The following is a 9,842-nucleotide window of genomic DNA, read 5'->3' on the forward strand; positions in this document are numbered from 1 at the left end:
AGACAAAGGATGATAAACTAATGCCCTATAAGAGAATGGTGGATGACTTCAAACAGTACTTTGTACACATCACCTTCGAGCAAATACCAAGGTTGGACAATAGAGCGGCCGATGCAATGGCCACTATTGCTTCATTGCTACAAATTCCAGAGCAACATAGTCATTATGAGTTCCTCGTAGAGCAATTGTTTTCCCCAGCCTATGACAATTCTGCATCCCATGTCATCTATGCCTTAACCGGTTCAGAGTCCCCTCTATATGAGACAATCTATTAATATCTTAAGACAAATACCCTACCACTCAACCTATCTTGTAACAAAAAATGCAACTTTATCCGGAAAGCCACTCATTATACCTTAACTGTTGACACACTTTACCGTCAAGGTCTAGATGGTACTCTTCTTCATTGCCTTGATCGTAATGAACCTGACTCTGCTTTACATGAGCTTCATGAGGGTATTTGTGACACCCATTCAAGTGGTCCTACTCTCGCTAAAAAACTTTTGAGAATGGGATATTACTGGCCAACAATGGAGAAAGACTCTTATCAATTTACAAATAAATGTCCTAAGTGCCAAATTCATGGCAATCTTATCCATGCACTAGCACATGAGTTACATCCATTTACAACATCTTGGCCTTTCTGTCAGTGGGGACTTGATTTAGTAGGGAAAATCCATCCTTCCTCTTCAAATGGACACAATTTCATTATCACTACAACAAAGTATTCACAAAATGGATTGAAGCAGTCCCAATGACCACAGTAATTGGAAAATAGATTGCCTCATTTATTCTCAATTATCTAATTTACAGATACAACATTTCAAGTTCCATCATCACAAAAAATGGGTGTCCCTTCAAAAATCAGGATGTGCGAGAACTATGTGAGCGATTCAAAATCCAACATCACTTCTCTACACCTTACTACCCACAGGGGAACGGTCAAGCGGAAGCATCAAATAAATCAATCTTGAAAACCCTAAAGAAAACAGTAAATGATGTGGGTAAGGATTGGCATGTACAACTCAATCCGACACTTTGGGCATATAGGACTAGCATTCAAACACCTACAGAGGCTACACCATATTCATTGGTGTATGGATCAGAAGCAATTCTACCTCTTGAGGTAGAAATTCCATCACTTAGAGTATCTTTGAAAGGCCTCATACCATATGAGGAATATTGGTTAAACAGATTGCATGAACTAGAGCTTTTGGATGAAAAATGACAACATACCTATGATCATCTCAAAGCATACCAACAACGCATGTGTAGAAGCTACAACCACAGAGTCATCCCTATGGTTTTTAAAGTTGGTGATCTTGTACTCAAAGAAAATCCCAGAAATCAACAAGATCGAGAAAAGAAGGGGAAGTTTGAACCTTATTGGTTAGGTCCCTATGTCATCATATCAGCCTATGGATCAGGCGCCTATCAACTAACAACTTTAGAAGGAGATGTTCTCGAAGAACCAGCCAACAACATCCATTTCAATAAATTCTACACTTGAGTCATCTAATGTATGGAAAAAGTGAAAAATACAAAAAAATTAAAAAAATCATAAAAATATAAAAAAATAAAAAACAAAACAAAAAAAGTGCAATAAAAACAAGTGGTGAAAACCTGACAACAGGCACTATTTGTGAGAGAACAACTCCTCTATCTATCACTACTCATATCTTTTACATCCATCCAAAGTCAAAGCTAATGGCCATCACCCAACACTATTCACGCAACATTATCCCAGACATACTTAGCGTAGTCACTGTCCTTGATTATCTGAAGACCAGTTCATCATATCCCACCATGGCTTGGTAATCATCATGTATATCCACATCGATATATATCTATAGCTAGGGGCAGCGTTCCTCTCAAGTTAACCATTCTAAACAATGAACAACAAGGATCACAACACGCTAAGGAAATCCTGTCAACAACTGCTCATCAAGCTAGAAAATAAGACCATTATCCAAATCCAACTTTAACACACACATAATGGATGATTTTCTGAATTATAATTTGTTTACATCTAGCATGAAGTTTTGACTATTTTGTATCTTAAATTTTTGAATCATTGGATCTCCTAAATTTCTCGAAGATGCATCGAGCTAGAGAAAGCAACGAAGGAGTCTGATATTTTTTTGGTTTTTTGTTTGTGAGGCGATGACTTGTACAGTGCAAATTTGTCTTGAGACATGAATGAAAACATATCATTGAAGACATTGTTCCACTTTGCACATACAAATGGTTAACTCTTGTCTTTTTTATGCAAGCAACACTCAAGTCATCTTGGTTCAATTATACCTCGACGCTTGTGCCATCTTGCCATATCAAATTGTATGAAAGTGTTACTGAGGCCATTATGGTTCAATTATACCATTATGCTTGTATAAACTTCCAACATATCAAAAGGTCAATGATGACAAACCAAAACAGAGAAAAACCAAGTGACTAAACAGGAATGACAATGATAGAATGATGGTGATCATTTAGTTGCATATCATTTTAATCTTGCACTTAGTTGCATATCAATTTTAATCTTGCATTTAGTTGCATATCATTTCAAAAACTTGCATACATCATTATCATAAATCTCATTTTCAAAATACAACTCACATCATTATCATTATCATACATCTCATTTTCAAGATACATCTAACATCATTATCATATCATACATTAAAAAAAATCAAAATAGCAATGCATCATCATATTCTCATTTCATCATGGCTCGTACATCATAATCAAAATCAAGAGCATTATTATCTAAGCATTACATCATCATCATAGAAACATCATATCAATACATATCATAAATCATCATCCATAACACATCACATGTGGATCAAAGAAATCAGTGCTATATATATCTCTCAAAAATGGTTGAAATGTACAAGGGGTATCATATCTGTCAAAATACAACAAAATGATCAAAATACAACAAAGACAAGTCTCTCAGGTATGACTATCTCCTAAGGTTGATGGTCTCACAACAGATGTCCCATCTCTTGGATCTCCACCAGGTGGATCATGTCGGGGAGGCCACGTAACACCTATCCTCTCTGTCCCTGTCTAATTACGAGTAGATTGACTAGCTGCATAGCTAGGAGCTCTGTGCTCTCTAGGGACCAGCTCCTCATATAAACGCCTGTAGTACTCAGCCTCCTTGGTCATGTACCATATCTCCCTCAGTGTATCCCGCATCGGGGCACCACCTATCACTCTCTCCAATATCTCAGCAAGCTCCTCTGCTCGGCTTCGACGCTCTCTCTCTGTATCCCGCTCTGCCATAATCTGGCGCTGTTGTGCTTGATGAGCCTAAATAATGGCTCTATTTTGATATGTTTTTTATATAATACTCCTACCTAGGTCTTATGATTAGATGACATTTGGATTATAATATTCTCCTACGTTGATACCTTTTAAGTATTTCTGAAACTGGTTTAACTTATACCTAAGGATGCCATATAATGATTTTAAATGATCTATCTATGCAAATATCTAAAATCAATTATAAATATGGTTTACATTATATCATGTTAGCATTAGTATATACACATGTTTGTTGTGCACATTAATATCATGATGTAGGGTCAACAAAGGTGAAGTAAAGACAAATGGCGGTTCAAAAGAGCATCAAGTATATAACCACAATGCAGACCCAGTCAGAGAAATGCAGTAATGATCGAAACAACTTGACCAATTCTTCAGCAGATTGATTTATGAAACATTTATAACTGTTCCTAGTGGAGCTTAGATCTAGGAGGCTAGTCATGCGATATTTTCTCAGTTGTAGGATAGATGTTGTTCTGTTGTCCTGCACTGACTTCTTCTTCTCTTGTTAATAAATCTTGTTCGCCTATTTTGTAGGAATGTGGTTGATTAGTTAGAAGTTTGTTATAAGTTTTCCTATAAATAAAGGGATCTCTCTCCTCTCAGGGATGGCAGAGAACGACCATAGTATTTTGTAATACACAGTCTTCTGGTATTGTTTATGTATTTTCCAATAAAGATGAAATAAAGAGATCAATGTGATTTTAAATGATTCGATAATTGTAATCTGAAGTTCTGGAGATACTCACTCAAGGGGGGCCACTCGATGAGTAATCCTTTGTATGTTCCAGTTAGTTTTATACTTTTGTAGCAGATGTTTATGCAGTTGTCTATTCCTACAACCATAGGAAATAATTCATGTGCCTGTTCCTGCAGCCACATCATCAAAGTAGTTCCTGCTGCCTGCCAAAACTTTATCATTTAACAATAGTTGTTTAAATTAATTTCCAGTTGTAATTTTATTTGAGATTTTGTGTGTTTACTTTAAGAAGAATTTCCTTTCCTGCAGTAATATAGAATGGTTGCAATATGAACTTGGTGCACATATAGTGCTGGCCCATTTCAAGTTTACGTCCCTAGTTGATAGCTAAATGAGCCTTTGCCACAAGAAAAGTTATCTATTCAAGGATATTCAATCTCTGAATTGTGTTTTATTACCTAGTTGTCATTCCAGTTGTAAGGACAAACATTTTTGGCACCGTTGTCGGGGATGGTGCCAAGCTAAGGACCTATTATAAACCATTAGTTTTTAAGTTTTCTTAATTAGCTCTTTGAATTTTCTTCATTAATATGCATGCATATGAGGAGAAGAGATGCACTAGGAAGATTTATTCCTCGCATTCCACTCAAGATATAAGATCAGATCAAGCACCTGAAGTAAACCCATTTGCAGAAACTTATGTGCTAAATAGAGGTGTCTTTAATTTGTCAGAAGGGGACCTAGAATTCCTGAATGAACCTCCTAAACAAAATTTTTTACCTCTAGTCATTTATCAAAGACCAATGACATCAAATCCTCCACCTCCACCTGTAAATCCAACATTTGAATTTCCCATTCCTGACTAGCATGATAATGAAAATTTGAAAAATATACTAGCCTCTTCTCTTACACAATTTCATGGATTGGTAACAGAAGATCCAGACACCTTTTTGTTTGAATTTGATATCCTTTGTAGAACTTATGATTATACCACTGATGCTCATAAACTTAAGTTATTCCCTGCTACTTTGAAAGAATCTACCTTGAGATGGTTTATGAGTTTAGGAAGAGATGTAATCACTACCTGGGAGGAGATGAAGACAAACTTCTTGGATAAGTATAAAGACTATTGTAGGGGAATGGACCGACATGGTGATGATATCTTCAGGATGACAAAAAAAGAAGATGAAATCCCAGAAGACTATTTGGAAAGGTTCTTATTTAGTGTTAGGAAATCCAAGCATAGTACTCTAAGTGAAGACTCTGCGAAGTTGATTTTTCTAAGGGGCATCAATGATGATTATGTTGAATCCTTAGATCTAATGGGAGGAGGAGATATTACTCAAGTTCAATGGGATGATATCAGACAAATTTGTCAAAAGTAATTTAGAGCTACAACAAAAAGGGGAAGACACTATAGGCCTAGTTCTTCAATTGCAAAGTCATCTTCAACAGTCTCAAGAATGGAAACAACTCATTGGTTGAAGGATTTTAAAGAGGATATAATTAATAATATGGCTACCCGATTGGATACATTACAGGAAAAGAAGAAGCATGAGGAGGCAAAGGCTATGATTACTAAATTTTGTCCTCACTTTCAACAAAAGAAGAAGGATTGTAGATGCAAACTGCTAGCTAAAATTGATAGCAAGTAGAGTTCCCCAGATTTCAAGCCTGTTTATGGAGATGGTGAACAACTCTTTTATGTTACACAATGAAGGCCTTGGCCTCCAAGACATGGTATGCCACAGGATCCATTGTCATTTTCTAATCCTTATATGAACTTCAATGCACAAAACAATCAGTTGCAACCTCCATATTCCCAAAATTTTGGAAATTATACTCCTCAGTCTTGGAATAATTCTTAAAACCCTTGGCCTAATTATCATAATTCCTCATCTCAATGGTAGCAGCCACAAGGGAATTGGTCTCCCCCTCAGGGTAATTGGCAACAATCACCACAATGGAGGGGAGGACAACAATAGGCAAACCAGTCATCAGGTTTGCTGCAGCCACAACAACAGTCCCAACAACTAGCTTTAATGCCACCAGCTCCTAATGCCACTCCATCCAAGCCAACCCAACTGCCAACTCAACCTGTTACAAATCCAAATAACAAACTACAACAACAACAACAACAAGTTTTTCAACTGATCCTAATAATTATCCTGCATACTCTCTCAATATAAGTGATATTCATTTGCAGTCAAGGACAACATTGCCTACTCCATTTCCTCCAGTCATAACAAAATTATCAATAGAGGAGACTACTTAGGAAACCATACCTGATAAATTTGGAAAACCTGAGCAGGTTCAAGAGTCTAAAACTCCAGATACACTAATAAGAACTCCCCCTTTTCCTCAAAGATTGCAGGTAGAAGCGTCTAGGCAACAAGATGATATATCTTTTGATCTTATTGATCAGCTAAAACATATATGTGTTAAAATCCAACTATTTCAAGCTATTAAAGACATTCCCATATATGGAAAAGCTATTAAAGAGGCATGTCTGAAGAAATCTGGGAGGAAGAAAAAAGACCCAAAAATAGTGCATGTAGTAGGAAAATTGGTTGATATTATGCTAGGAAAAATTGTTGTCCCTAAATATTCTAACCCAGGTAGCCCTATTGTCAAGGTATTTATTAGTGGAACTCAAATAAAAAATGCCTTGATAGACTTAGGAGCAGCCATAAATGTGATGACTAAGGATGTCATGCAACAACTCAGCATTACTAGTCTCAGATCAACTCCACCGGTCCTACAACTTGCTGATAGATCTATTGTTCGGCCTGAAGGGATGGTTGAAGATATTGTTGTCACATTAGATTCTTGGGAATATATTGCTGATTTTATAATCCTCTCTCCTAAGGCAACATTAGGTGGATATCCAATTATTTGGGGAAGACCTTGGCTGGCAACAACTTATGCATATATAGGTTGCAGATTAGGAGATATGACAATTTCAGATGGTATTACTACCAAAACACTTGCACTCTATTCTCTAGCACAACCACAACTTGATCAAGAAAAAGTAGTATGGCCAGACATAGGAGAAGAAGCAGAGGAAATTAATTTTGTTCAACAACTAATGATGTTATCAAGGGACCCATTCATAGCACTTCAAGAGGATGATATAGTACTCTCTAACATCATAAGAAATCATTATGGAGAAGCTCAATAGTCATTGGGTATACCAGTAAGTCCTCTACGTACCCTTCTTCCATCTGCAGGCTTTTAAAATTCTATTGCAGCCACAAACATGTTTCACACATTGCTACCATAGGAGATTCAAACCTCTTATCTATCTAGAATATCTAATGTCGAGTCAGTAATTCAAATAGAAGTTGCTACAGGAAGAAAGCTGAAGATCAATAGTCAATTAGCAGCAAATCAAAGATTGTCATTAATAGAATTACTCAAAGCCCAACAACAAGCTTTTGCATGGGATTATCAGGACATGAAAGGATTAAATCCTACATTGTGTACCCATAGAATTTATATTAGGGAAGATTGCAAACCAATTAGACAACCTCAGCGAAGGATTAATCCTGCTTTAAGGGAAATAGTTAAAGAGGAACTACAAAAGTTGCTTCATGCAAGATTTATTTTCCATATTTCAGATAGTCAATGGGTTTCTCCTCTGGTTCTAGTTCCAAAGAAAGAAGGGAAATGGAGAGTTTGTGTCGACTATAGGGAGCTCAACACTGCTACTAATAAGGACCACTTCCCACTTCCATTTATAGATCAAGTGTTAGACTCTGTAGCAGGTAAGCAATACTTTTCATTTTTGGATGGGTTTAGTGGTTATAATCAGATCATAATAGCTCCCCAAGATCAGGAAAATACCACCTTTACTTGCCCTTGGGGCACATATGCCTATTCAATCCTTCCTTTTGGTTTATGTAATGCTCCTGCAACCTTTCAAAGGGTTGTCCTCAGTATATTTTCAGATATATCCCATGATTGTATGGAAATTTACATGGATGACTTTACTACTTATGGGACTACATTTAAGGAGGCATTAAAAAATCTAACCAAAGTATTGCAGTGGTGTGAAGATCACAATTTATCCCTAAACAGTGAAAAATGTTTTATGATGATGCAAGAAGGAATCGTGTTGGGGCATCAAATTTCTCAAACATGTATTGAGGTAGATCCAGCTAAAATTGAAGTAATACTTTCTCTTCTTGCCCCTGTTAAACAAAAGGACGTAAGAAGTTTTCTAGGCCATGCAGGGTACTATAGGAGATTTATTAAGGACTTTAGTAAAAAAGCAGGGCCATTATATTCTTTATTGACAAAGGAAGCTGAGTTTGAATGGACAGTTGCATGTGAAAAAATATTTTCTCAACTAAAAGAAGCATTAACCCAGGCCCCTGTGCTTAAAGGACCCGATTGGTCAATTCCTTTTCACATTCATACAGATGCATCCAATTTTGCAATAGAAGCAATTTTGGGGCAGAAGCAAGGAGTTTTGGAAAATGCAATTTATTACATCAGTAAAAATTTGCAAGGACCAGAACCGAATTACAGTGTTACTAAAAAGGAAATGTTAGCTGTCATCTATGCCCTAAATAAATTCAAACACTATATAACTGGATATCAAATCTTTGTACATATTGATCATGCAGTCATCTGGTACCTCATGAACAAAAGCTCCATTATAGGTAGATTGGCAAGATGGTTGTTATTAATGCAAGAATTTGATATTACTATTATAGATAAACCAGGGAAAGCAAATGTAGTGGTAGATTTTCTATCAAGGATTCAAACACCAGACAATAATGAGGTCATTAATGATTCTTTTCCAAATGAGCATTTTTTTTCCATCATTTTACATAGTCCATGGTATGCTGGCATAGCCAACTACCTAGCAGCTAACAAGACACCCCCATATTTCTCACCCAAAGAGAAAAGACTGCTAGTAGAAAAGAGTTTTAACTTCTCATGGATATCATATAGCTTATTTTATACAGGGTTAGATCAAGTTATGAGGCACTGTGTAAGGGAAGATGAGACATATGATATACTTCATGCCTATCATAATGAACCTTGTGGAGGTCATTTTGTAGTCAAAAGAACAACTCTCAAGATATTAAATATAGGGTACTATTGGACAACCTTGCACAAGGATGCAATTAAATACACCAGGAAATGTGATAGATGTTAAAGAATGGGAAGACCAACTCTGTCTGATGAAATGCCTCTGCACCCTCAGGTGGTTGTTGCATCATTTGACAAATGGGGCCTAGACTTTGTTGTGCCAATCGATCCACCATCAAATGGTTGCTCCTACATTCTTGTTTGTACTAACTATGTTACTAAATGGGTAGAGGTCAAAGCCTTCAAGCATGCCAGAGATAATAAGGTAGCATAATTTTTGTATGAAGAAATCTTCACTCGGTATGGAGTTCCTAGAGAAAAAGTGACAGGTCAAGGGGCACAGTTCACTTCCACACTGATCACAGCACTAGTTAATGAATATAATGTCAGGCATAGGAAATCAACTCCTTATCATCCACAGGCTAATGGCCAAGCAAAGATTACTAACAGGGAGCTTGAATCAATATTGACCAAAACAGTAGCACTCAACAAAAAAGATTGGTCTAGCAAATTATTTGAAGTTGTATGGGCTTATGGAACCACCTAGAAAACTACAACAAGGTTTACACCTTTTGAAATGGTATATGGGACAAAAGCAATGATGCCTATAGAGTTTGAACATAAAACTTTGAGAACAGTTGTTTCCTTAGATATGACTCTTTCTGCAGCACAAGAAAAAAGGCTCCTACAACTTAATGCTTTAGAT

Source organism: Cryptomeria japonica, chromosome 4 (genome assembly GCF_030272615.1).
Source record: "Cryptomeria japonica chromosome 4, Sugi_1.0, whole genome shotgun sequence".
Lineage (NCBI taxonomy): Eukaryota > Viridiplantae > Streptophyta > Pinopsida > Cupressales > Cupressaceae > Cryptomeria > Cryptomeria japonica.